Raw genomic sequence first — 27,506 nt, 5'->3', positions numbered from 1 at the left:
AACTCCAGTGTCCTTGTGTATAAAACGAGGATCAGAAATCCACCCTCTGTGACAATGGTGCGGTTGGGATCACAGGAGTTCAATAAGTGGCAATTACCTGCTGTCACAATAATTATTCTTAATGTTTTCGGAGTTGAGGTGGATGGCCAGGAAGGGATTCCAAGAAGAGAGCTTCAGACGGACTCACGGTGTTCGTGTTGGGGATGGTCTAACCCAACCACTGCATTTTACAGATGGGGAAACTGAGGCCCCACAGGTGGCCGAGCTTGGGTTGGTTACATGAGGCTGAGCTGAGGAGCTGCAAAGAGGAGAACCTTTTAGGAGGTTGTGTCTGGAGCCAGTTAGCCCGGCCACGAGCTTTCAGAAATTACAAGGCCACAAAAATGCTTTTTGGCTGGAAGTATCCAGATGGGCCCCACCCATCTTGCTTGGAGTCAGAGGCCTCCTTCTTCTCACCACCGGGCCCTGAGTTCCCAGGCTGGTGAGTATGAATCTCTCTCTCTCTCTCTTTTAAAAAATGATTCGTCGATGGGGCGCCTGGGTGGCGCAGTCGGTTAAGCGTCCGACTTCAGCCAGGTCACGATCTCGCGGTCCGTGAGTTCGAGCCCCGCGTCGGGCTCTGGGCTGACGGCTCGGAGCCTGGAGCCTGTTTCCGATTCTGTGTCTCCCTCTCTCTCTGCCCCTCCCCCGTTCATGCTCTGTCTCTGTCCCAAAAATAAAATAAAAAACGTTGAAAAAAAATTAAAAAAAAAAAAATAAATAAAAAATGATTCGTCTTGAAATGATTTAGTATGACCGGATCTTTTTTTTTGTATGGGAATTAGAGCTTTGAAAGCCTTGGATTATGGCACGACCTTTCCTCACTACTCACGTTTTCCTTCCTTCCTTCCTTCCTTCCTTCCTTCCTTCCTTCCCCTCTTCCAACACTGAAACATTCAGTGCGTTGTGGTAGGCCCTGTGCCAAGGGCGGGGTCAAAGAAGCGCTCCTTGGCCCATTTATAACATTTCTCAAGTTCATCTCGTGTGCTTGGCATTGTGCCAAGGACCCCGGGCACTTGGGATGCGGCAGGAAACAAAACACGCTTCATTTCTGCATGAATGGGATGCACAGGCTACTATTTCCCATTCTCAAAACTGTACATTTGGTCTGGGTTGGGTGTCCTCAGTGGGAGGGGCTGGCTGGGGCCAAGTGCAGAGGCGGGCAGGGCCCGAGCACCGTGAGGGGCTTGGCACTCATTGTGAGGGCAGGGGACGGCCACTGACGGGTTTTTAGCAGCTGAGGGTCACACGCTGGCTCATGTTTGGGAGGGGGACCGATTCCTACCCCCACCTGTTCCCCCGCTAGGCTCACCTGTGTCACTCGAAGCATCTAATGTTCTCCTTTGTTGCAGTGACCACAACAGAGAAGGAATAATTGATCGTGGCATTGTTAAATTGAGACTTTTGTGTGAGATGGTCAGCTCATTTCAGGTCAGGTCTTGTTCATTTTTAGGCCTCCAGCATCCAGGACTCTTCCTGGGGCATGGAATGCGCAAGAAGTAAATCCTGGTTGAATTAAAAAACGAAGGGTAGAGGGAAGGAGGGGACGGATGAGTGAGGAGGGGAGGGAGGCGCGGGGGAAGCGAATGGACGGGAGAATGAAGGAGAAAGGGAGTGAATACACGAGTGAACGGGTGGATGGAGGGGCGGATGGACGACTGAAGTGCCAGCCATGGTGTTGGGACTGAGACGAGACAAGGCGGCCTCAATCCAGGTGCCACCTGGGTGTTGCAGGGTAACCCCTCTCTGGCCTCGTCGCTTGATGGCTTTTTTCAGCAGGCGCAGGACCTTATGAACCCGTTGCCGGTCTTGCTCCCTAGTCAGGTGGAAAATCATTTTCGTCGCCGGGTCACTCTGATCGATTGCTCATGCCTGCCTAGCTAGAGCTGTGTGTGTGTGTGTGTGTGTGTGTGTGTGTGTGTGTGTGTGGTGGGGGGGAGCCTTGGGAGGCCCCTTTGGGCTCCGCGGGGAGTTCCAGGATCTGTTAGCAATGCCTGCCAGGGTACCTCAGGGGAAACAGCATCGCCTGTGCTTCTTGGTGGTTATAGGTTTGGGCTCTGGCGGCAGGTGGTTTTAAAAAGCAGCTTTCTGGAACTCACCTCCTCCCCTTATCTCTCCGTGAAGCATCAGGAAGGGGCATCACCCCTAAAAGGCAGGGATCGAGGTCTGGTGAGGACAGTTCCCTGCCATTGTCAAGTGAGCCAGGGGTGAAGGGGAGGCCGATGTGACCTACAGCTCCCAGCTCCCTTCAGCAGAATCCTAATCCGCTTATGTTCAGCACGGGGCATAGGAGAGGCGATGGGCCAGCACTGGGGACCTGAATTCCTGGTGTCGGCGAGGCCCGTTATCAGCACCTGACTTTGGGGCCTCAGTTTCCTCAGCTGTAAATGGAGTCCGTTGACACCATCCCCTTCGCGCCCTTCGCTGTTAGACGCATCCCGGCGCCGGTCATCGCCACCACCGTCCCCCCACCAACCCCGCCGCCGCCGTCTCACATCCTTGTCCTCGGTGACACTCACGGAGCCCCCTCTCCGGTCCAGGCTCTCTGGGTAAAGCATTGCCTCGTGGAGCCCTCCCAGCAACCCTGCGAGGCTCCTACTTATGCCCGTGTTAGTGATACGGTAACGCGTGGCTCATTTTCTTGTTGCCCTGGGCAGCTACAGTGTTTTCCGCGAAGGACAGTGTTTGTGGCCACCCTGCCTCGAGCAAGTCTGCTCCCACCGCTCGCTCCGCGTCTCCGCGTCAGTCACAGGTGGGTAATTCTCGCAGGAGCTCGCCCTTCTGCGTTATTCCGCTTTTGCCCTGGTGAGCTGTGATCAGGGATGGTGTTTTGCCAAAAGCTCGGGTGATGGTTTGCATGTCTTAACGATAAAGTGGTGGGTTGTTTTTTTTTTTTGTCCAGTTAAGATAGGTGCATTTTTTGAGACGTCATGCTATTCATTGTACAGTTATTAGGCCACAGGGTAGTGGAAACGTAACTTTCGTATGTACTGGAAAAGCAAAACAGGACGTTTGACGCGCTTTATTGCCATATTCGCTTCATCACGGCCGTCTGCGGCCAAACCCGCAACATCGCGGATGCGTGCCTTTGCTATGTTATTCCAGTTTCACAGGCGGGGAAACTGAGGCTCAGAGAGCTGAAGCCCCGGTTGCCCAGTGAGTGGTGAAGCCTGGGTCAAATCCAGGCGTCATGAAACTTCTCTAAATGATCTCTCAAGGTGCATCCAGATTTAAAAAATCCTAGTGTCTCGGGGCCCCCGGGTGGCTCAGTCGGTTAAGCGCCCGACTTGGGCTCAGATCATGATCTCGCGGTTCGTGAGTTCGAGCCCCGCGTTGGGCTCTCTGCTGACGGCTCAGAGCCTACGGCCTGCTTTGAAATCTGTGTGCCTCTCTCTCTCTCTCTCTCTGCCCTTCCCCTGCTCGTGCTGTCTGTCTCTTTCTCAAAAATAAACATTAAAAAAAAAAAAATTCTAGTGCCTTTTTAAGTTTTGGCATCTCTGGGTCCAGACCGAACATCTGATGATTTCTTAAGAACATGTTTCTTGGTCGAGTCAGGAGCATTGGATGATAAAGTTATTTTATGGAGTCATTGTTGGAGGGTTTCCCTGACTTAGTCCAGGGGAAACTGAGGCCCAGAGAGAAACACCTCGTCCACCGCCACGCAGCAAATTAGGGTCAGTCTTTTTTTTTTTCTTCAATTTTTTGAACATTTGTTTATTTTTGAGAGACAGAGCATGAGCGGGGGAGGGGCAGAGAGAGAGAGGGAGACACAGAATCCGAAGCAGGCTCCGGGCTCCGAGCTGTCAGCACAGAGCCCGATGCGGGGCTCGAACCCACGAACTGTGAGATCACGACCTGAGCCGAAGTCAGACGCTTAACCCACGGAGCTGCCCAGGCGCCCCTAGGGTCAGTCTTAAAAGCAATTCAGGTTTTCCCCAGGCAGAAAGAAAATTGGCAATAAATCCCCTGGCTAGTTTTCCCCATGCTCACAGAGGCAAGGAACTAGAAAGCAGGGTTTGGAATCATGAGTCTGGGTTCGAAATCTTGCTATTTTCTTTACTACTGTGGCTGAGCTCTGTGGGCCTCAGTTTCCTTACCTGCAAAATGGACATCATAGGTGCCTACCTCACCGTGGGACTCTAAGCACTGAATAAGATAATGTGTTCAAGGTACTTACTTAACAGAGTCCCTAGGACAAAGGAAACACTTACTGTGCCATGATTACAACGGTTATATTATTATAGTGCGACGTAGTTTATAAATATGTATCTTCTAGAATGCATTGTTACTAGATCTCGTATCAAATTAACCACATCTCGCGGCCTTTTTGCCCCCTGCCCATCGTTTTTCTCCAAGATACCGTCCCGCTGGGAAGAAACAGACTAATACAGAGTGAACTGAACCCAGGGATTGTGTTTCGAGGTGCCTCGTGAGGCTGACTTAACTTCTGTGTGCAGCTGAGACATTGACTTTTTCCCTCCTCGTCAAATTATTAATTAGTTGCCATATTGACTAATTTCTAAGCACTCAGTCAAATTGGGTAACCAATCCAATCCGGACGGGAGAACAGCAAAAAGCTTTAATTCACCCATTTTTTCAATCGGGCGTATGTCATCGTCCGGGAGCAGGGCCTCAAAACCTCCCCCGCGCGTGGGAAATCCAGGGACGGCGAATTTTGAGAAGTGTTATCTTCATTTCTTCCTGTACTTGATTTCCTACAATTCCAGTTGAAAGATGGAAAGAGCGAGCTTGAAAGTCTCCTGCCTCTATCAAGATTAAATATTCACTGTTGAATGCCTCCAGTGGCTTAGGGACTTTTTGCTTATTCATAATGATCGGGCACTTTTTCCGCAGTTCTCGTCTATATTCTTTGTCATCCAGACCAGCGAGATGTCAGGAATGGAAGGGGCTGTCCTCCTGTTGTGTTTAAATCATGGGGTTTTTATATGGCGACTCGCTTTTGAGATCCTTGTCTTTGACAGTTTCCAGGAGGGAAGGCAGTGAGTATTGGCGTTGTTTTTACAAAGGTAGAGAGATTAAGGGGCACGAAGTCTGAGCAAGCCCTCATGTCGGTAGAGATCCTAAAACAGCGTTTCAGAGGGAAGCAGAGACTAAACCTCTACCGGTTTGTCGACCTGGCTCAGAGGCAGGAACTTTCTCTTTCCTTCCCGGGTAATCCCGAAGAGGCAGTTCCGTCCACCGGTAACAGCCAGTGAGTCCCCTGTTCTCCCCATCGGGGTAGGGTGGCCCAAATCCCAGCACCCTCTTGGAAGTCCTCCTGGGGGCACCCAAACAGACACAGCGTGGCAAGCGGGCTTTCCGTTTGGGGGGACTGCCTGGCACCACCCCATCCATTTCAAACATGCTTTTGATTTGCCTTTATTGGCTAGTGAAAAGAATCATTTAATAGTTAAGAGCCAGACAGTGACAAAGGAATTCAGGTAAATTAGTTTCAGTTCTTACGTAGACAGTCCTTCTTCTTTGGAATTTGAGCTTTAGAAAATAAAGCCTTCTTACCACTTATTTCCTTCACCCCCTCTCCCTTAAGCCCCCCTCTCCCTTAAGCCTTTTAAAAAGGATTTTTCTTCCCTTTTAAATCTCTTCAAGAAAGAGTTTCTTTTCTTTCATACGGAGGGGTTGGGGGAATTAAATTCACCAAAATATCCTAACATCAGTGTGTGTGTACAGAAAATTCAATGAAATCCAAATTAGATGCATTCAAGAAAAAAGTGTTTTGTTTTGTTTTGTTTTGTTTTGCTGGGACTCTTAAAAAATGCAGACATACGCCAAGAGAGAGCTTCAAAGCCCATTTTAATAACTAACTACTTACCAGCTCAGACCATCGACGAACAACCTTTTTCGCCCCGGTCCCAACTACTTAAAAATGCAGTTAAAGTTTAAACTTTTAGCCCCTGAAAGTAGCAACCGTCACTTGTACAGAAGCAGCGTCCATAAAATCTACAAGCCCGGTTTTCTATTACTACGCTGTAATTAACAATCCAGTAGTAAATTAATGATCTGGAATCCACAAATGGTGAGGATCTGGGGAGCTTAAATATTTGGAAAGAGCTCCTGACGGCGTGATGGGCTCTAGAATCTGATTCTCTAACTGCACCTTTCATGTAGGTGTGATTCCCTGTTGGTGAAGCTTTTTCTGGGCGCCTTGACAAATACGGGAGACCCCCCACGCCCCCACCCCCAGTTCTCCACCTTTGCGTCCCATCTCTCCTTTCCTTTTTATTTGCTCTATGTCCTTGGCGGTGTCTCTCAGCTTGGAGAAACCCTGATTCCCTGATTCTTTTCCTCTCTCGTTAAGTTGCCTCCTCATTGAAAAAGGAGTTTAGTTTCCCCCAAAAGCTGTCGCTCACCAGGGTTAAAAGGTAGTACACGCGTTTCAGGTGAGGCGAAACCAATCCCAGCAAAGATAAAAAATATACACGGAGACACAAAAGAAGGGGGAAGAAAATGGCAACCCTCGTAAGGCCCGCTGGTGTTTAAATAAGTTTGGTGTTTAGACATGAGAGGCTGGAAGTCAGGAAATTAGAGGTTCCCCCAGACATTCTGGGCTCTTAAATCTGTTAGTAAAGAGGCACAATGGTGTGAATTTTTAGCAGGGCATCGGTCGGACTTTGAATTTCCTGGGTTTTTGTTGGATCGTATCACAGTGAAACGTTATATTCTCCCCCCCCCCCAAATATATATCTAATTTCCTTTACAAAGGGCAAAAAAATATTTTTCCCACCAAGGTACAAGAAAACACCCGTTATCTTTCCCAATAGGGCATTATCTATTATTGGGTATTTTCAGAGCTAAAAAACATGCACAAAAATAATGTCTCAAACTAGTTTATTGTGTTTTGTCGGATAAAAAAAGCTGATTTTGATTTATTATTTCATGTAGATATTATGTAGACGTTCGTGTTTGACATTTCCTGAGAAATATTTCCGTTTCTGAGGTCCCTAAAAAAAACCAAAACGCATATTTTAAAAGACTTTAGGTTTCTTTCCTGTGTGTGTCCGTCTGGTGGCAGATGGTGGGGGGGGGGGGGGAGGGGATGCTGTATAAAGGCTCTTCATGTTGAAAATGTTTATTAACTTAAAAGAATTTACTGGGAAATTATGAACTTTATAAAAGACAGACATTTCTTGAAAGTCAATTGCTTCCAATAATCCTTTTTTTTCGAAAGCCATTTTTCTATTCTTTCTTCCTATAATTACAGAATGTTTTAAACGTGAGTAATTATACCTTGACGTATCTCGTGATTTAAAATGGACCTTTGAGAATGATAGTAAAGTGGTTTTGCGTTTCGTAGGTCAATAAAATCAAAAGCAGTTACAAAAAAATAAGTATACAACTGGATTTGTTATTCTTTCAAAATCAGTCATACATATAGACCTTTCTCGAGGGGGAGCGAGGGGTGGGTGAAATTTCAGATGGGAACGAAGTTATAACCCACATCAGGAAAATCGGCCCTTTAATGAAAGAAATGAAAAAGACTTAATCACCCAGACCCCTCCAAAGTGACACTTCAAATTACATCAGATCTCTACCCAGTAATGCAGAATGGGAGCCTTTCATCTGAAAAATGAAATACCTAATGATTTCAATGGGTTCGTACCTCCCCAAATTTGAGATCTGCATAGAGCTTGGATTTCTTTTCTATCTTGAAAATATTTATGGAAATGACTCTTTTCTCTTGTTTTCTGCCCTCCTCCCCTTTTTTTGACACGAAGGTAATTTGTTTTCTCTGGAGGGGGTGGAGGGTGGGGGGGGGGAGGGTTGGAGAAGAGCAGTGTAGTTCTAGAAAATACCACACAGCATTTCCTAGCTATCTGAGAATATGAACGTTCGCGTGGGTCAGACCTGCCCAGAGGCAGAAGGCATAGTTTAAGATCATTTTTCTCAGCTGAGTTTTAATGATTGTATTTTTCTGAAGAAAAAAAAAAAAAAAAAAAAACAGGAAAGAAAAGGAAAAAAAAAAAAACGATTTAAATTTATGAAGAGAGCCTAATGAACTAGTTAACATTCTTAGTATCAGGAAAGTCTAACCCATTCATAAATAAACAATTTTAAACCACCTTTACCCACATGCATACACTCTCTCTTTCAGCTCCCTTTAGCAATTTGGAGTACAGGAGATTAAAGTCTTTTGGAAATTTCCAAGGTCAGACCTCAACTAAAATAGGATTAAGGGGGTAAGGGGGAAGAAAAAAAAAAAAAAAAAAAAAACCGAAGAGAAGGGTTTTATTCCCTCCTGCCCCCTTCTCCTAACTATCCGAAATAAATCGGAAGTTATCTCTCGAAATCCTCCCGTCCCCAGTCAGAGGCAGCTCTTCAAAAGGTCCTGATATTGTTTAAAAGTTTTCCAAGCCCCTTCTGCCCCCCCTTCCCTCCCCAGTTGTAAGAAAAACAAGTAAAGAGCGGGGAAGGTAGTTAAAGCTGGGAGTTAGGGTCCCTTGCAGGCAATACTCCAGGGGGCACTGTGACATTAAGAACTTTTGCTGAAAGAGGTTGCTGGTTTGATCACTGCTGAAAAAGAAAAATTCTCCAACTCAGCAGCCGTTTTCTCTTCACATGTACCAAGCCAGTATTCCAACAAAGGAAATGAAAAAGGAAAACTATTTTCCCCCTTGTTTCTGTGTTTTATACGTAATGTTTAATTTCTGCACCAAGGACATAGCTTTGAATAGGAAAACACACAAAGATCAAACAGCTCAGTAAATGTTTTTCTCTCTTTTTCTCTCCTTCCTCCTTCCCTTTCCTTCCTTCCTTCCTTCCTTCCCTGCTTCCCACCCTCTGTTTACTTGCTTCTCTTTCATTTTCCCTTCCTTCACCTTCCTGCCTTCCTCCTCCTTTCCAATGCTTCTCTACAAATAAACACACAACAACAGAAACCACGACATCTTTCAATCTACCTTGGTTGCGTCTCTTCGTGTTCTTAATTTGATGCGTTCCTTTAAAAAGTCTTCTTAGAGGCTCTGTGCCTGTTCACTCGTCAGATTTGAGGAGCACCGTCTCCCAGCACATTTTGATAGATCTTAACAGTAATTATGTAGCAACTTCAAAGCAAAACTGTTTGTGTGCTTTTCTGTCTTTTTCTCTATCTTCTGTGCGTGCACGCTCTCTCTCAATCCTAACCCCACGAAATCCAAACAAAAAATCCTTTTCAAACAGGGCAGAAAATTGTGTTGAAGTTAGCAGCTGGTATTTCAAATGTACGATGATTGTAAAAACCTTCCCAAATTTCTGGGGGTGGGGGTGGGGGGATAATGAAAGAACCCTGTAAAGAAGTTCCACTCTCCAAAGAGAAAAAAAAAGAGAACTTCTTATTTGACTAGTTTCAATTAAAAATGTTATTTGATCATGCCTCAAAATTTCAACATGTTAGACCAGGGACCATGAATAATATGCATTGATAAAAAGAGAGGCTCAGACATACATTTAATTAGGATCTGCCAGAACTGAATCGGGTGCTGACATATCCCGGTTCCTTGAGTGAATGATTTGGTCCCAGCAAACTTGTGCCTTTGGAAAGGCTATTTATTTTACCACAAAGAGCAAACATCTTAAATAAAATCTTTACGTCTTAAAACATCAAAAACAAAACAAAACAAACCCACCCAGTTCTGCCTTTGTGCCTGCCTTTAAATAATCAGGACCGGGTCTCCAGGTTTCAAGGAAACAACCCCATTCATTCAATAAAATAATGCACAGCAAGGCTGGATGTTTCATTGACGGAATGTTTTCCAGGGATTCTGACTTTATTATAAATGAGGTTTTATCTCAGGAGCTAAAAATACTGGAAAGGAAGGAAATCAAGAAAGGAGCCGAAAATACTAGGAACTATTAACAAATCCTCCTTTTGCAGAGAGGACTGGGGCTTGCGGGTGCCTCTGAAAGCCTGCGCAAAGGACACACAAAAGCAACGATTAGAATCCCAATGACTTGTTTGGTGTGGAAAACCTGTGAACATCCAGCCAGGGCACAAGCTTTCTCCAGAGTGGGCACTTGTGGGCGTGGAGGTCAAAACGCGGACGTGTATGTATGTAATTAGTACTGTTTCCCACATATTCGTCCCAACTTACGTAGATGATCATCTAGGAAAACTTCCATATGGTGTAGTTAGAGAGAGACTATCTGACTTTTGTACGCCATTGACACGCTTCCTGGGAAACGTTACAAATAAAAATACGTCCGAGGCTCTTTTGAAGAAAGGTGTCTCCTTTCCTTTCTGTCAATTTCACGAGTCACAGTTTGAAACCAGAAGGAATAGAGGCAAAAAAAAAAAAAAAAAAAGCTCTAAAGCAGCATGTTTTTTGTTTTCTCTCTTAGAACAGGCAAGGTTCTTTTAAAAAAGAGACTCTGCAGTGTTTTCTCTGGATTTGAGGAGGCTCTACACATGTGATAACCCAGAAAAAAGCAAAGAGCCCATGTGGTCGCAAGTAGAAATGCTTATTTTCACATGAAACATAGCAACCTAATCCCCCAAATAATACGTTCATCAGCTGTATTCTTGCTGCTTTGAAAACGGGCGCATTCATTTCAGTTTTATTTTTTCCTTTATTTTTATTTATTTATTTATTTATTTATTTTGCCTTTGTTGTGTTAAGCTCTTGTAAACTTGCCTGGGATCGTAAATCCCTTTGCAAATTGTGATATGCTGATTTAGGGGTCCTGATTACGAGTGTGTAAAACCAAAGTTCCCAAGACTTTATTATTATCATTCACTGTAACAACCACGTCCACAATAATAAAAGCAATTATAAGCAGAACCAATCTTTCCCAGATTTCTGCTTTTGCCTTTAAATGCTTGAAGAAAAAGGTTAAAGAGAAGGAGGCTTTATTTCTAAATGCCTATTACAAATAATAGGATATTAATACTAATAACCATTTGTTCCCATGCCTGAAGCTACCATCAAATTCTTTTGACACTTTTGAAATGGGGGAACATTTAGTAGCGTGGGCGAAGGAGGAAGCTGTCTTGTACGATTGGCCAGCAGATGGCACTCTACCCCTGGTTACCTTGGCTGGGACGGATTTGGGTGCTGTTCTTGGTCTTTTGGACAAGGGCACTCTGGGGCTGATTCTGGACAGTCAACAACACCATCAAGAGACCTCGAGAAGGAGGAAATTAATCCAGCCCAGGAGCTGTCTTTGGAGGCTGTGGGGCTGGCTTGTTTTTGCGAAGCTTGCCAGGGCTAGGAAAGAGCCATTTATCTCGGTGTGGCGGTCTTTTTGGCTTGCCAGCACTAAGCAGAAAACAAGACTGTGACTTCGGAGGATTATCCAAATCCTAGCAGACATTTGGGGGGGAAAAAGTGGATTCTTTGGTTAGCGGTGTCCTTACCACCCCTCCCCATAGTCTGTGGTAATGAAAGGCGTTTGGGTTTTTCTCAAACCAAAAGTTTTGGTGAAAAAGGCAAGGAAAAGCAAGATATACCAAGGACGAATCCCAAAGGGGAGGCATGAATTATCAAAGGATGTTTCTTGACCACCACTCGGGGTGAGAAGCAAGGCAAGGAAGTACCAGGTAGGTCCCCCAATACTGTAATTTGAGGGACGACTGATGTTCAGGAAATCACTGTTACAGAGCATTTGAAGTTGGACCGTCCTCCAGGTCCGAGGGGGTATCTGGCTACCATACTCTGGGGAGAAAGGGGAAGAACAGGAAGTTTTCATTTTCATGGAGGCTCCAAGGTTTTCATAACACAGCTTCCAAATGCAGTAAAAACCTCAAGAAATTGGAACTTGGCCAATCAGAGCCAAAGAGACAAATAACCAGGAAACAATGGCTCTCAGGAATGTATTAACAACAGAAAAAACACAACTGCTTCCCCATACATCCTGGAGTCACCGTAGACCAGTTACTTGCCTTGGTGAGCATTGGCCGGGGCTCTATACATCTCCGTAAGAGAGAAACATCTATTTTTGTTCACTTACTCCAATGCAGGGATGATAATTGCTGGTGATACGGACTTTTGTTGAGGCCGGGGGGGTGGGGGGGCCACGCTCGGTGCTTGGGGTATATTCACCTCATTTGGTCTTCTCGAAAATGCGTCTGAGGGGTCTGTTTTTATCCCGTGTTACAGATCAGCCTCACAGGGGTTAGGTCACCTGCTGGAGATCGCACAGGCTGGAAGGTTCGAAGGCAGAATGCAAACACCCCCCGACGGTGAGCTTCCGACTGAGATACCTAAGTGCGCTTTTCAAGCATACGTTTTGAGGCGAGAAAGTGTTCTTTCCGCTAAGGAGGAAAACCCACTGAGCCAGAAGTCCTTTGCACTTTCCTGAGAGTGATGGCCCAGGGAAGCGCGAGGTTTGAGATACTGAGAAACCAGAAGTGGAAACTTACTGCCCGAAAAGAGACGCCATGCGGGTGGGGTACCACAGCTCCCAGAGAGAAGAAAGACACCAAAGCCCGTGTACCTGGTAAGCGCCACGGGCCATAGAGGTTTCCTGGGACTCGGAAATTTGGAGGGAAAAGACTATCCCAGTGTTTACGTCTTTGCCACCTGATTGCCGCTGCGTATTTTTTACTCAGCTCTGGCTCTTGGGCAGTTGCTGGGCAGAAGCAACCGGAACCCAGAGCCAAGGAAAGTTAGCACTCCTTCCAAGAATCTCCACTCTCGTACCTTCTTTGCCTTCTTTTCTCACGCCGACCTCGCCCATGACCTTGAAGGCTCTTTCCAAGTGGCTTCTCTTGGAAGCTAACTCCGTTGGCTCAGGCAGTGGGGCAAAGGCAGTTTGTTTGCAGAACTCTGAGCAGTTCTGTTGGCCTCGTATGGCCTGGTGGGTATGAGCTGATGTCCCTGTCGAGGCCACGATGGGGGCCATTTATTTGGTCTTCCGTGCGCCCCGGCTTGGGGTTGAGGGTTGGCACGTGACTGCCTTCAGGATCATGTTCCGCACTCTGCAGTCAACCACTTTAATGAGGAAGCTTCATTCTATCCGTACTTCCTCCAGCGCACTTCCTACGCGGACGCTAAGCTGCCTCCCTGGCCCTACCCCATTCATGTATTCGTCCTGTTCCCTCGACGATTCGTTGAGGTCCTGTTTATATGGCAGGCTCTTGAGACTCACATAAGGCATTCGGGATGGGTGAGGGTGATGGAGAAATAAAAGGGCATTTATAATAGGGCCACCAGTGCTGGATGGGGTAGGCTGTTACTGTGCCGGGGAGGGCACTGACTTTAGCTCTCCCAGTGGGGGCTGAAGGAGTGGAGCAGGGCAGGCTTCCCGGAGGAGGTGACATCCAGTGCCCGCCACTGAGGAGAATTCGCCGAGTGAAGGAGGTGGGACCCAGAGGACGTTTCAGGGAGGGAGAAGAGCACATCCAAAGGAGGGATGGGAGGAAGCAGGATTCTGGAAACTGCAGCTAAGTCACTTGGCCTGTGAGCCACGCATTATCCAGACGGCAGTGGGGAGCTGTGGAAGAGTTTAGGGCAAAGGGTTGACCCCACCGACTCCAGCTACGCCTCGGTGGGTTTGGAGAACCGTGTGTTCTCGAGGAACGTCATTTTTTCCAAAATACAGATGCCAAGCTTGCTTCACAGCTCGTGCCGCCCCAGGCTCCAAGATGCGGGGACCCGAGAGAAGAAGGCACAGAATCTCTGTGCCAGCTGAACAGTAAATGGTCAAACCAAACAGAGCACCAGGGCCAGGAGCTGCAAAACTCGGGAAGAAATAAAGCAGACCCAATGACATAGTACCTTACAGGTGATCCTTGGGGCTGTTGTGGGGAAGGGAAGCGAGATGTCCACGAGCAATGATCTTTGGCAGTTCACAGCCAACAGCCCTATGCCGACAAAAGAAACAGATTTTGAAAGACACAGCTTGAAAAAGGACGTGGATTGTCTCCCCCCTCCCCAAAAAGGACCTTCTCCCACAAGCATCTTTTTTCACAAAGGGAAAACATCTTGCGTGTTGTGGCCGATTTCCTGTCTGCCCGGCTGTCCTTCTCCAATGGAAGTAATTGGGGGAGAAAGGTCTGCGGAGCATAAGCTTTGATGTTTGGGGGAGGGGGGCACCTTTTCAACAAATGTCCGCCGCAGACACAGTGATTGAGAAAGGCACATCCGTTTTGGAAAATGCCTGCTAATTAAATGAATGTTTTCAACTGGAAAGCATGTCTGAGCTGTTAAGATACAGCCCCGATGAAGTTGGAAGGAATGCTTCAGATGTTGGGCTGAAATGGGTGTTTCACATACCTGGGCCTCTCGGGGTCTCCCATATTCTATCTTATTCATGCGCCCAGTCGGCAAATGTTTGTTGAGCCCCTCTGTGCCAGGCATGGCGGTAGGCGCTGTGCCTTCAGTAATGAGCCAGGTCCAGGAGCGTTGTTCTAGTGCACGAGACCGAGCTTTATTAAGAATCTCTTTGGGGGGGCGCCTGGGTGGCTGAGTCGGTTGAGCGTCCGACTCTTGATCTCGGCTCAGGTCATCATCATCTCACGGTTCATGAGATCGAGCCCCGGCTCGGGCTCTGCGCCGACAGCTGGGAACCTGGAGCCTGCTTCGGATTCTGTGTCTCCCGCTCTCTCTGTTCCTTCCCCACTGGTGTCCTGTCTCTCAAAAATAAATAAACATTAAAAATAAATTTTAAAAAAGGAATCCTTTTGTGTCAAATATTCTCCCCACTAAACGTGAATCCGCAAAGGATAAAACCGGATCTTTAGACAACCATCAGACGTGGGGCCCGGTGGAGTCTTCCTTGTTTATTAGCTGCGGGACCTTGAGCAATGGCCCAGCTCCTTCCGGCCTCAGTCTTTCCATCTCGAAAATGGTCACAGCAGAGGGGCCTGTCTTCCAGGGAGAGGGTCACTAGTGAGATAAGGCATGGCAAGTGCTTAGTTTAGCCTTGGGTCCACAGCAAGACCTTGACACATGTGAGTTATGTTTATTTTTAAGACCAAGGACATCCAAGTATTTTTTTAACAGGTAAATTCATACTCATTGTGAAGAAGAAAAAAAAAACTAACGGAAATGGAAGCCTCCGAAATAAAAAGCGGAGGTCACCCTCTTCGCCGACATCCAGCATTAACGAAGACTGCAGGTCACTGCCAGCCCCACGTGGCCTCAGTATGAGAGAGGAATCTATTGACTTACTAATCTTCAAAGTCCAGGGTAGACAGATCTGCCCACGCAGCTGGGCCCAGAGCATCAAAGCAGACCATCGGCTTCTGTTTCTCCTAAGTTCTCCGTTGTGTTTTCTGCCCTGGGTTGGTCTTAGGCGGCCTCACCCTTCCGGCCTCAAGATGGCCGCAGGGCACCTCCAGACTCACCTCCTTCCCGAGGAAAGAAAGAATGCTTCTTGGCCGCAGTTCTTCTTGGTCCCGGGTTGACTCTGATTGGCTGGCTTGGGTCCTGATCCACCTGGCCAGCTTGGGGGATGCTGATCTCTGACTGGCCAAGCCAGCCTGGGTCACGTGCCCATCACTGGCGCTCGGGAGGGCAGGTGAAACCTACCCAACCAAGTCTCCTGCACTGAAAGAGGGAGAGTGGAAATTAGGGGCGGTTATCTGAAGACGGAGTCCTAGGTTGCCAAGACCTGTAGATGTTGATCAGGTACATCCCGGGGGCTGAGACTTTTGGTAACCCTTGGTGACGCTCTGGTGTGTATGCTTCTAGAATTTTTCTTTATGTGGTTCTCTTTCTACATTATCATCTATGGTGTGCGCGTATCCACGTATGATAACTATGTATGTGTATACATGCACATACATTCCCCAAACAGGGAACTTGCTTTATTCATGTAACATATGGGTAATTACATCATGGCCAGCCCGGTACATTTGGATAAAGTGGGTTATTTTCAAGAAGATTTTTAAAATTCAAAGAAACCTTGAGCTCAGTTAGCCAAAGTGCCTCCATTCGTAGATGGGGAAGCTGAGGCCCCTGGTTGAGAGGGTCTTGCTCAAGGTCCTACAGTAAGTGACTCCACTCTGACCCTTGAGCCGTGTGGCCTTCTTCCTGTTTGAGCTACTTTCCAGTGACCTCTGTGAGCTCTGGGCAGCTGGGAGCCACGAGGGAGCCATGCATATGAAGCACGAGATGAGAAAAGCTGAGTTTTTCTTTGCGGAGAGTGTTTTGGGGCATCTGTGCCTTGCCTTAGTTGACTTTTATCGGATGCTGAGAGCTGGATCTGGCTGGTGTTCCGGGGACGGTAAATATTGAGCAAGAGAGTCTTTGATGGGCCTCAAAGTACATGATAATTACTGGTAAGCTCTCGGAAAGAAACAAACCTCTCTGTCTCCCTCTCTTTCTGTGTGTGTGTGTGTGTGTGTGTGTGTGTGCGCGTGTGCGTGCGCGTGCATGTATGTATCTCCAAACCGATTTAATTGTGGGGGAGGGGGGAGCTATCGTGCACACAAGTCTATAAAGAGTTCTTTAAAGAGTCTATAAAAGAACTTCCTTAACTAGGAGTTCGCTGCCCTGAATTTTATTAATGAAGAAGGGCTCATTCTACCATTGCTTGTATGTGGCTGTTTACATGAAAATTAATTGAAATGAACAATTCACTTTCTCAGTGCCACTAGCCTCATATCCGGCGGTCAGTAGCCACACGTGGGTGGTGGCTGCTGTGGGAAACGGGTACCTGCACTGGGATATGGAGCTTTTCCCTGATCACAGAAAGGGCCGTGGGGCAGTGCCGCTTTAGGTCAACGTTTCAGGCAACAGTCGGCCGCCCTCCACGCGCATCTGAACCATCTGGAAAGGGGGTGCTTGGTGAAAGGAAGCTCCCCGGGCTCCACGCCAGGAAAAGCACACCAGAAATTATTGGGGGGATTGGCTGGGAATCCGTATTAAAAGAAATACATTCCCTGGTTTTGGGATGCACATTTAAGTTTGAGAAGCACAGAGAAAGACAGAGAAGGATAAAGACATTGGGGGTAGCAAGAGGTAGGCTGAGAGTGTTTGATGGGACCCAGTGCCCGCGCCAGAATAATCAGGGATGACATATTCAATTGGGCTACAAGGTCGCAAGACTCCACTGTCACAGAAGCCCTCAAGGACACACTCGTTACGAAAAGTTCACTTAGAGGAAGGGCTTAGGGGAGACAGTGTCGTGCGATTGGAAAGGGAGGACCTAATCCACGGCTTATGGCTTTTTTCTCAACTGTCTCCATGTTCAACTGTCGCCGCGGCTCAGGCTTTTCCTCCTCTGTCTCTAAAAGTGAAAAGAAAAATGTTCATGCTCAATCCCCGAGAGTTGCACGCTAAGTCTGTATTTTTAGTTCCTTTGTGTCGCTTTCCCTTTTTTTCCCAAATTACAGCGTGAATGAGGCACTGACTCATAAGGTCTTCTGTATCAATGGTCCCTTAGGTATTCCCCATGGGATGTGGTCCTAAGGAGAAACCGTCGGTCCAGTGGAGTTATATTTATCTGCCCGTCATTTCACTGCCCCTGCTCTTCCCCTTTCTTCCTCATCTCACACCATGGCCCTCCAGGTGGTGGTTCCCGCCTCTCAGCTGCTGGGACTTACCCAGTTCTTTGCTGCCTCAGGCCTTTGCACATTCTGTTCCCTCAGCCTGGAACAGTCTTCTCCCGCCCACAGGACAGGTGGCTTCTCATGGCTACCCCTGCAGGCGTCTCCTTAGGTAACTTGTGTTCAGGGAGGTTTTCTCCCAACAGCTCATCTAGGTGGGATGTCCCCTACCTCCCTCAGTTTCTGTTTATATCCTACATAACATTCTCTGGGAATCAGAAAAAAAAAAGCGAATTTTCAGAGAGACACAGATGGGGTGCCCGAGGGGCTCAGTCAGTTGAGCGTCCGACTTGGGCTCAGGTCATGATCTCGCAGTTTGTGAGTTTGAGCCCCGCGTAGGGCTCTGTGCTGACCGCTCGGAGCCTGGAACCTGCTTCGGATTCTAGGTCTCCCTCTCTCTCTCTGCTCCTCCCCTGCTCGTGCTCTGTCTTTCCGTCTCTCTCAAAAACGAATAAACATTAAGCAATCGCGTGCACAAAGACAGATACAGACAGATAGAACCGCCCCCCTCTCCCCTCTCAGTTTTTTGAACTCCTCTGCAACTCAGACCTTTTATGGCTCACAGGAAAATGAAATGTAGGTCCTGCGGCTGATGTCTGAACTGGCATCGGCTGGAGCTATGCTTTCCAAAGTGGTCACTGCTCATGCGGGAGGCCGTTCAGCTCAAAAGTCTGTGTGCTCTGAGTATAAATGACGTCCATGCTGGATTTTACAGGTTTAGGGAGAAGAGGATGTAAACTATCTCATTAACCGTTGTTACATCGATTACAGGTTGAAAATGATCGTATTGAGGGCATGCAGAGTTACGTAAAAACATCAAAATTAAGGTCGCCTGGGTTTTTTTGGCGTGTGTTTGTTTTTAAATAATTTTTATTTTTTTTTTTAAATTTTTTTTTCAACGTTTTTTATTTATTTTGGGACAGAGAGAGACAGAGCATGAACGGGGGAGGGGCAGAGAGAGAGGGAGACACAGAATCGGAAACAGGCTCCAGGCTCCGAGCCATCAGCCCAGAGCCCGACGCGGGGCTCGAACTCACGGACCGCGAGATCGTGACCTGGCTGAAGTCGGACGCTTAACCGACTGCGCCACCCAGGCGCCCCTTAAATAATTTTTAAAGGTTTATTTATGTATTTTGAGAGAGACAGAGAGAGAGCGGGAGCTGGGGAGGGGCAGAGAGAGAGGGAATCCCAAGCAGGCTCTGAGCAGAGCGCGATGTGGGGCTCGAACTCACGAAACTGCCGAAATCAAGATTCGGACGCTTAACCGACTGAGCCCCCCTCTTTCTTTGCTTTTTAATGTGGCTACTAGAAAATTTAAAATTATGAGCGTGATTTGTGTTGTTTCTCTCCTGGGCAGCGGGGACCTAGACCCTCGCACTGTCTGGGCCCCATGACCGCAGCTGGACATTTTTGCACGAAACGTTGAAAAAGACACAGCAAGTGTCCCCTTCCTTCCCTCCAAAGGGAGACCCTGGTTCACCACCCTGCCCCTTCCCCACACCTTCCTTGGTCGGAGGAGCCCGATCTGTGGCTCGTCCTGATTTGCACGTTAAATGGCAGTGGGTACCAAGGTCCTCTGAGGCCACCCTTCTGACACCCAGCAGCCCGGGGCTCGGGGCCAGGGCCATGGGCTCTGACGATTCAGGGCTTGGGCGGCCTTTCTCGGAAGCGCCGAGCTGCCTCTTGGAATAGCCACTCGCCAGGTGATTCTTTGTGGCTCTGAGTTCATCAGAGCTTCTTTAGAAAGCGGAAAACGTTTCCAGTGACTTTGGAGAGATGAGTGTGTTTACCGGAACAAATATTTTGCTCTTCGTCAGCCGTTGATTATATCTGACTGCACTCCTCTGTCTGAGTCGAGTCGGGGGAAAACGCGTTCATTTAAAGCTTGAAAACACTCCTCTTTCGTTCTGCCTTTCGTCTCCCTCCCAGCAGCACTGTCCGTGTCCGCCTCAAAGGCTGCGTCTTCCACTTGTGCACACGTTCCTTCCTGGGTTGATCTTGCAGAACAGTCCCGCTTCCCTTTGGCCTGTGTTCTGCTCTGGTTTCTGGAAATCAGTTTATCTTGCTAATGATAAAGGGTGGACAAGGGCATCGAGAAGTACTTCCATGTAACCTTAAGTCATTAAAAAATTTTTTTTGTAATGTTTGTTTATTTTTGAGAGGGAGAGAGAGAGAGAGAGAGAGAGAGAATGAGCGGGGGAGGGACGGAGAGAGACACACAGAATCCGAAGCAGGCTCCAGGCTCTGAGTTATCAGCACAGAGCACGATGTGGGGCTCGAACTCACAAAGCGCGAGATATGACCTGAGCTGAAGTCGGACGCTCAACCAACTGGGCCACCCAGGCGCCCCTGACCTTAAGTCATTTGACGGGTGTGGAATGTTTTTGAGACGGGCTGTGGAAATGAGCTCTGTATGTGGTCACCTGGGAATGAGCACTGCTATTAGGGTGGATTCTGCGTGAAGAGCTTTGCCATTATTATCTCATTTAACGTGCTCCCAGCTTTATCAAGCGGACACTGTCCCCATTTGACAGATGAAGAAACTGAGGCTCAGGGCAATGACGTGTCTCACCCGAGGTCTTGCAGCTAGCTGGTGATGGAGCGCCGATTTGGGTCTAGGTCTCTGGACTCTAACGTCTATGCGTTTAAGTTTGTGTCTTCCTCGTGTGTTCATACCAGGATGACGAATGGGGAAACTAAGGCACCCAGCGATTAAGGGGCAGCCGCTGTTTGTAATCTTTCAGGTTCAAGTATTAGTAAGCCCAGCTTAAGCTGGATTTCACACGAAAGGGAATGTAATAGTAATTGAAAGCTTGGGAGTAGGGATGGCTTCAGGCAAGTGTTGATCTAGGAGCTCAGTGTTTCAAAGAATCTGATTGTGCTGTTTTGCTTCTCTCAGTCACTCAGCAAACACTTGTCAGCACTGACTGCGAACCCAGCACTGCGCCAGATCCTGGATATGGAGAAGATCTGGTCTCAGCCTGGAAGGTCTCAGTTCCTAGAGACTCCTAGTTAAAACACAAAATGCCAATAGACTTTGGTGTCTGTTCTCCCTCTCTCCCTCCATGTGGTTTTCTGGGGTCTAGGCAGCAAAATTCTATAACCGCTTTTTAATCATTAAATTTTTGTTTATTGGACGATAACACACATACAGAAGGAATGCACATATCCTAAAGCGGAATTCAGTGAATTTTCACAAAGTGAATCGATCCTTGGAAACAATACCCAGATCAGAGAAACAGAACATCTCAGCCCCTTCCCCAGTCTTGACCACCCCCAACAAGAATGGTGTATCCCGTTCTCAACACCACAGATTACTTTTGCCTGTTTTCTACTGTGCGTGAATAGAGTCGCATCATACGTACTGTGCTGGGTAAGAGCGTCTTATGTTCAACGTTACGTTTGCAAGGTTTCTGCATTAATTTTAATGGCTACATAATACTCCACTGTATGAATATCCCATAATTCACTTAACGGATCTCATACGATCGTAAGTGATTAGGTTGTTGTTAACTTTTGCTCACTTGGTTTCTTTTTGTTGTATTTATTGGGAACCGATGCATTGGCACAAAGCAAAGAGAACGTATTGATCAGACCGTATTGCTGGAAGCCTTGGAAACAACAGAGAGCCAATTGTGGCTTGTTCCAGACGGTAGTGGGTTTATCAGAGATGCTCAGAGGGCTGAAGAGAGGGCTGGGGACCCAGGCCAGGAGAGGGCAGTGGGGTAGTCTTACCGGGTAGATCTGGCAACACACGGGGACAATTCACCAAAGGGAAATCAGATTGGGCGGACGGTCAAAAGCCAATGTCCCTTCTGGTACACCTTTTAGCCCTGCAGGAACCTGGGGTCGAAAGAGGTGTTTGGGGGGAAGAAAGTTCTTCCTGGCAACCCGGAAACACCGTACGGACCGGTTTACTGATTTCGAAGACTCGCCCCGGGTTGCCGGGCTGTGGCGGGTCCCAGGGTTGAGATCCCGGGTGGGCGGGGGTTCTCAAACTTTTCTGCTCAAGGGACTCCACGTGCATCAGAGAAGTGTGCCAATAATCTCAGACAGACCCGGAGCTGCTCTTTCCTATTTGTCATCAAAACCGTGTATTTTTAAAAGACGTGTGAACTTTGCATTCTATTCCATGTATATCCGTGTTTGTCAAAAACTTCTTCAAGCAGGGGGCGCCTGGGTGGCTCAGTCGGTTAAGCATCCGACTTCGGCTCAGGTCATGATCTCGCGGTTTGTGAGGTTGAGCCCCGCGTCGGGCTCTGTGCCGACAGCTCGGAGCCTGGAGCCTGCTTCGGATTCTATGTCTCCCTCTCCCTCTGCCCCTCCCCGCTCACGCTCTGTCTCTCTCTCTCTCTCTGTCAAAAATAAATAAACGTTAAAAAGAAAATTAAAAAAAAAAAACTTCTCCAAGCAGGAAGAAGTAACAGGTCAGGGCCGTGGTCATGGTCACTTCTAGTTCAAATACCGTGGTGGTAAACAGCGGATATTCATATTTTCCTCTGTGCCTCATTCATTCACCAGCAGTTTGGCTCTTCGACCATCACGTGGATCCTTTGCTGAGACGGAAGGGTTCAGGAGGAAAAGTCCCGAAAACAAAGACCATCATTCATACCTCCTTTAAGATTTATGGAATAATTCTTCACAACATCATCTTTACGTGAATCAGATTAAACACAGGCGTGACTAATACCCATGCTTGTATGACATCAGAATAATTACGTGTTCTAAATTCCCGAACAAGTAGATATTATCGGACCCTGTTACTCAAAGTGTGATATGTGGGCCAGAAACACGAGCATCCCCTGGAGCCAGTTAGGGCTTCGGAGTCCCGGCATTTTAACACAACCCCTAGTTGATTCGTGTGCATATTAACATCTGAGTAGCACGGCTCCATCTCTCCTTCCTTCATTCCCTCATCACATATGCAATCAGCATCTGCCGTGCACCAGGTACCGGGTTTATTGAAGCGAACAGAAAAGAGAAAGCGCCTGACCTCATGGCTGTCCAGCCAAGTAGCGAAGGTAGACATCGAATACGTATTGAGATCGCTTTGAATAAGTAAGCTGGGATCCACGGAACATGTGTGTCTGGGAGACTGGTGGAGGTCAAGGCAGGCTCCCTGGAGCAGATGAAGTTTCACCGCACACCAGGAGGATGGGTAAGAGGTAGCGGGGCCAAGAGAGGGTGGCCAGGAGCCGGAAAAAGATTGCGAGCAGCGGGACGCGCGGGTGGCTCAGTCGGTTAAGCGTCCGGCTTCGGCTCAGGTCATGATCTCACAGTTCGTGAGTTCGAGCCCCGCGTCGGGCTCCCTGCTGCCAGTGCAGAGCCCGCTTCGGATCCTCTGTCTCCCTCTCTCCCTGCGCCTCTCTCTCTCTCTCTCTCTCTCAAAAGTAAAAATAAACATGAAAAAGGAAAAGATTGCTAGCGCTCTGGGCAGAGGAAACGGTATGTGTCAAGGCCTCAGGAAGGGAAGTCTCGTTTATTAATGCAAAACGACTTCATTCATTCATTCATTCATTCATCCATCCATTCATTCAGCAAACATAGGTAAGATGCCTGTCACATTTATAGCCCGTGCTCCACTTAACTCTCGGAGGTACGGATGATGGCGACAGAGAGGTTGATGATAACGAACACTCCAATAGCCAGATGTTCTTCTAAACTCTTTATATGTATTCCCTCATTTAACCGTCATCACGAGCAGTCCCAGGAGACAAATTCCACCACACTCTCCATCTGACAGGGAAGGAAACGGAGGCAGGGGAAAATAGGTTAACTTACCGAAGATGATGCCTAGAGTCAAAGCCACGAAGCCGAGCCCTGGAGTCCCTGTCTTCATCATTATGTTCTGAATAAGACGGGGGCTGTTCCCTGGCAACACCCTGCCCGCTGACCCTCCGGGCCCACTTTTCCCTACAAAATGTCCAGGGTCTTCCGACCAAAGTCAACATTGCGGCACATCGCGTCGTTCTCCGTCTCGAGTGATTTGCTGGGGACTCACCTGGGGGCCAAGCCCACCCTCAACCACTCACGCCGATGCTTTCCCACCTAAGCTCCTCCTTCCTGGAGAGCCTGCGTCTCCGTCTACCTCTGGTCCCCGTGATGAGACCCCTGGTGACTTTATGCTTGTCCTCGCTGCCCTGGTTTTCCTCTCTTCCTTGCCGTCTTGCCTGGCGCTCAGTACATCCTTTCAGCTACCACCCCGGCTTGTAAAGTTCCCGCTGACGGACACGCGCCTGCGTATACCTGCACGCGCTTACGTGTACTCACAGACACACGCGCCCCCTCCATTCACTCACAGCCTCCTACCACTTACGTACATACGCTACTAACACACGCACAGCACGCGCATCCGTCTCTGCATCGTGCGTTCACTTACGCGCCACTCACTCACATACACGCTCCAACACGTACAGGCACCCACACGCCCTGTGTGCCTTCCTTGACACACTCACACACACACACGCATCTGTCCGCATGTGCACACGCCAGCAGATTCTCTACCACAGACATGCATTGGGGCCTCGCTGGCTGCCCTTCGTAAAGAACTTTGCAGTGATGTCAGAGAGGAAAAGTTCAAACGAAAATCAGATCCAGTAATTATAGGATTTTCTACGTGCACATTTTTTTTTTTTTCTCCCAAGGCTGGACTTGAAAATGAAAGAGGCCCAGGACATGAGAGGCTTTCTTGAGGGTTGGGAAGTAAGTAAATAAAACCACATTTAAGGGAGTGAGAAAAACTCCCGAAACAGTTCTTGGGAACTGCTTGGAGACGAGGAGGACTGGGGACATAACTTTGTTGTCAACCATTAGGTTTGACATTTGCGTCTTTGCGTGGCGACGTTTTGTGGGTTTTTCAAGGACAAAGCTAAGGCCTTTCCTTTTCAAGTCCCCGTTTCTACCTAGAACAAGACTCTGAATGTCATCCAGATCAATTCCCTTTGGCAAACAGTCTAATATGTGCTGAGCATTGGCTAAGCCACTAGGGGTACACAGATAACCACGGGGTGTCCAGAACGGTAGGAGAAAGAGGTGAGTATCAGACAGATGAATTAGTTGCAAGGGGCAGGAAACGGACACATGCAAGGGCGTCTGGCTTCAGGTGCTGTTGGATCCAGGGGCTCGGACAGACATTTATCACATAATCACACTAAAGGGGTGATCACTGTGATCACTCGCACTGCAGGGTGGGGAATCGACTGGAACAGAAATGGAAGCCATTGCAACGGTCCGGGCAGAAAAGCATGGTGGCTTGAACTGAGCAGGTGTGAGGCTGGGAAGAAGCAAATGGATGTGGGAAACATAGATGAGGAAAATCGCAAACACTTGGTAGTGGAGGATGGGGGCGGTGGCGGTAAGGAAGAGGGAAGTACCAAGAGTAATGCTTCGGTTTCTGACTTTCCATCTGGCTGGCTGGCTGAGATAGCTTATTTCTCTTACCTTAGCCAAGAGAGATGGGTATAAAAATTCGGACTTAGAAACAGTCTTTTTTTTCCTGCATTGTTGCAATATAACTGACAAAATTGTAATATATTTAAAGTATACAATGCGATGGTGTGATGCATGGATACATTGTGAAAGGATCCCCACTGTTGAGTTAACAAACACATTCATCAGCTCATATATTTACTTCCTTTTCTTTTTTTTTTTCTTTGCGGTGGGAACACGTAAGTTCTACTCTTAGCAGATTTCAGTTCTACGACACAGCGTTATCAACTACAGTCAGCATGTCATATGCTAGATCCTCAGACCCAATTCATCTCATAGCTAAAAGTTTGTACATTTTACCAGTGTCTCCCTATTTCCCTGACTCCAAGTCCCTGGAGCCACCATTCTACTCAATATGAATTCAACTTTTTTTAATTTTGAAAAAAAAATTTTTAGATTCTGCATGTAAGTGAGATCATGCAATAATTTTCTTTGTGTGACTTATTCCACTTGGAAGAATACTTTCCAGGTTCATACATGTAATTGCAAATAGGAGAATTTTCTTCTTCATTTTTTTGCTTTAAAAAAATGTGCCAATGTTTATTTTTGAGACAGAGAGAGACAGAGACAGAGACAGAACGTGAGCAGGGGAGGGGCAGAGAGAGAGGGAGCCACACAGAATCTGAAACAGGCTCCAGGCTCTGAGCTGTCAGCACAGAGCCCAACACGGGGCTCGAACTCATGAACCGTGAGATCCTGACCTGAGCCGAAGTCGGACGCTTAACCGACTGAGCCACCCAGGTGCCCCATGGATTTTCTTCTTTTTTAAGGCTGAACAATATTCTATTTTACGTATACCCCATATTTTCTTTATCCATTCATCCGTTGACATGCTGCTGAGGTTGCTTCCATGTCTTAGCCATCGCGAATAATGCTGTAATGCACACAGGCAGTCAGACACGTCTTTGGGATAGGGATTTCATTTCCTTCCACGATATACCCAGAAGTGGGGTTGCTGGATCATAGGGTAGTTCTATTTGCAATGTGTTGAGGAACCTCCGTACTGTTTTCCCCAGTGGCTGTGCCAGTTGGCATTCCCACCAACCGTGCACGAGGGTTCTCTTCTCTCCGCATCCTCGCCAGCACGTATTACCTTCTGTCTCTTGATAACAGCCGTCCTAACAGATGTGAGATGATATCTCACTGTGGTTTTGATATTGCCGATATTGCATTTTCCTAGTGATGAGCGGCGTGGAGCACCTTTTTCATATACCTGTGGGTCATTTGTTGGTCTTCTTCGGGGGAAAAAAAATGTCTATTCTGGTCCATTTCGTAATTGGGTTTTATTTATTTATTTATTTATTCATTCATTCACTTAGTTTTGCTACTAAGTTGTAGGAGTTTCTCATCTACATTGGATATTCTCTCGTCAGATAGGTGGTTTGCAAATATTTTCTCTCATCCTGTAAGTTGTCTTTTCATCTTGTTGGTCATTTCTCGCCGTCCATTGAACCAGATAGCGTATAATCTCTGCACAGGGGTGGGGCGGGGGAAGTTTTGCTTTATTTATTTATTTTTTCTCAGGAAACCCCCGCAGGGATGGTGAAAGTCAGGGATGAGGAGAAGGCAGCTAAGAGAGGGGTATTTGTCGTAGTAGCAAAGGTGGCAGGGGGAAGCCTTGCCGAACCGTTAGGGTCTACAGCCGGGCTCAGTAGGGTCTTTGACTAGGTACTTGACCTTGGGCAAGTGATCCACATCCTGCTCAGTTTCCTCATCTTTAAAGTGGGGTGAAGTTGCCAATCTCAAAGAGTAGTCTTGACGCTGAAAGGAGCTGATCTGTGCAAACTGTCTAAACTCCTATGCGCATACGGTAAGCGCTCAATAAAGGTGAGTTATGGTCATTATTGTCATGCGCACCTTCCTCCCTGGTGGCGAGGGGTGGTGATCACGGAGGTCAGTTTTTCTGGACCCTGATTTGACATAAGCGTTGGGAATAGCCATGGCCAAATGATTGACTTTGGCCACAGAATGTAAGTAGAAAGGATGTGTCACTTCTGCGTGGAAGTTTTAAAGCCAGGATGCGATTTACCACATCTATCTTTCTTTCTCTCACCAGGTTCTGGATGTTGGCTGCTTTGTCAATCGGGTACCAGAGTGAGGTCATGAGGGGCAAAGCCCTCAGCTGACCTGCGATAAAGATATACTGTGAATGAGAAACAGAGCTTTGCTGTTTTAAGGCCCTGAAACTGGGGCTTTGTGACTGTGGCAAAACCCATCCTGTCTTGGCTAATACGGTGATGGGCACTAGAAGCTGAGCCCCAGGAACCTTTGTTCTTCAAATAAATATCTCCGAGGTTCACACCCCCATCATATTTTACAACGATCCTATCATACAGATCCAAATAAAGAGGGGGGGGAAAAAACCTTCCTTAGCTTTCGGGGAGAGATTCTACTTAGCTTTGCAATACGCTGAAGTGGATTCTTACTGAAAAAAAGAAAAAAAAAACCAGGCTTGACGGAAAGTATACAGCTTTTATGTACAGTGAAAACGGAA

General features: G+C 47.5%; 1 long non-coding RNA gene across 2 annotated transcripts; it reads left to right on the top strand.

Moving 5' to 3' along the window:
* Window positions 1-27,260, top strand: LOC125149190 (uncharacterized). 2 transcript variants are annotated; one of them, XR_007145830.1, is made up of 3 exons: window positions 1-481; window positions 2,697-2,791; window positions 27,069-27,260. It is a non-coding gene; the product is annotated as an uncharacterized LOC125149190 (long non-coding RNA). The 2 variants fall into 2 exon arrangements; XR_007145832.1 differs by lacking the exon at window positions 27,069-27,260 and adding an exon at window positions 4,396-4,621.
* Window positions 27,261-27,506: the final 246 nt, after the last annotated feature.

The sequence above is a fragment of the Prionailurus viverrinus genome, chromosome D3 (genome assembly GCF_022837055.1).
Source record: "Prionailurus viverrinus isolate Anna chromosome D3, UM_Priviv_1.0, whole genome shotgun sequence".
Lineage (NCBI taxonomy): Eukaryota > Metazoa > Chordata > Mammalia > Carnivora > Felidae > Prionailurus > Prionailurus viverrinus.
This window is presented reverse-complemented; position numbering and strand designations above follow the sequence as displayed.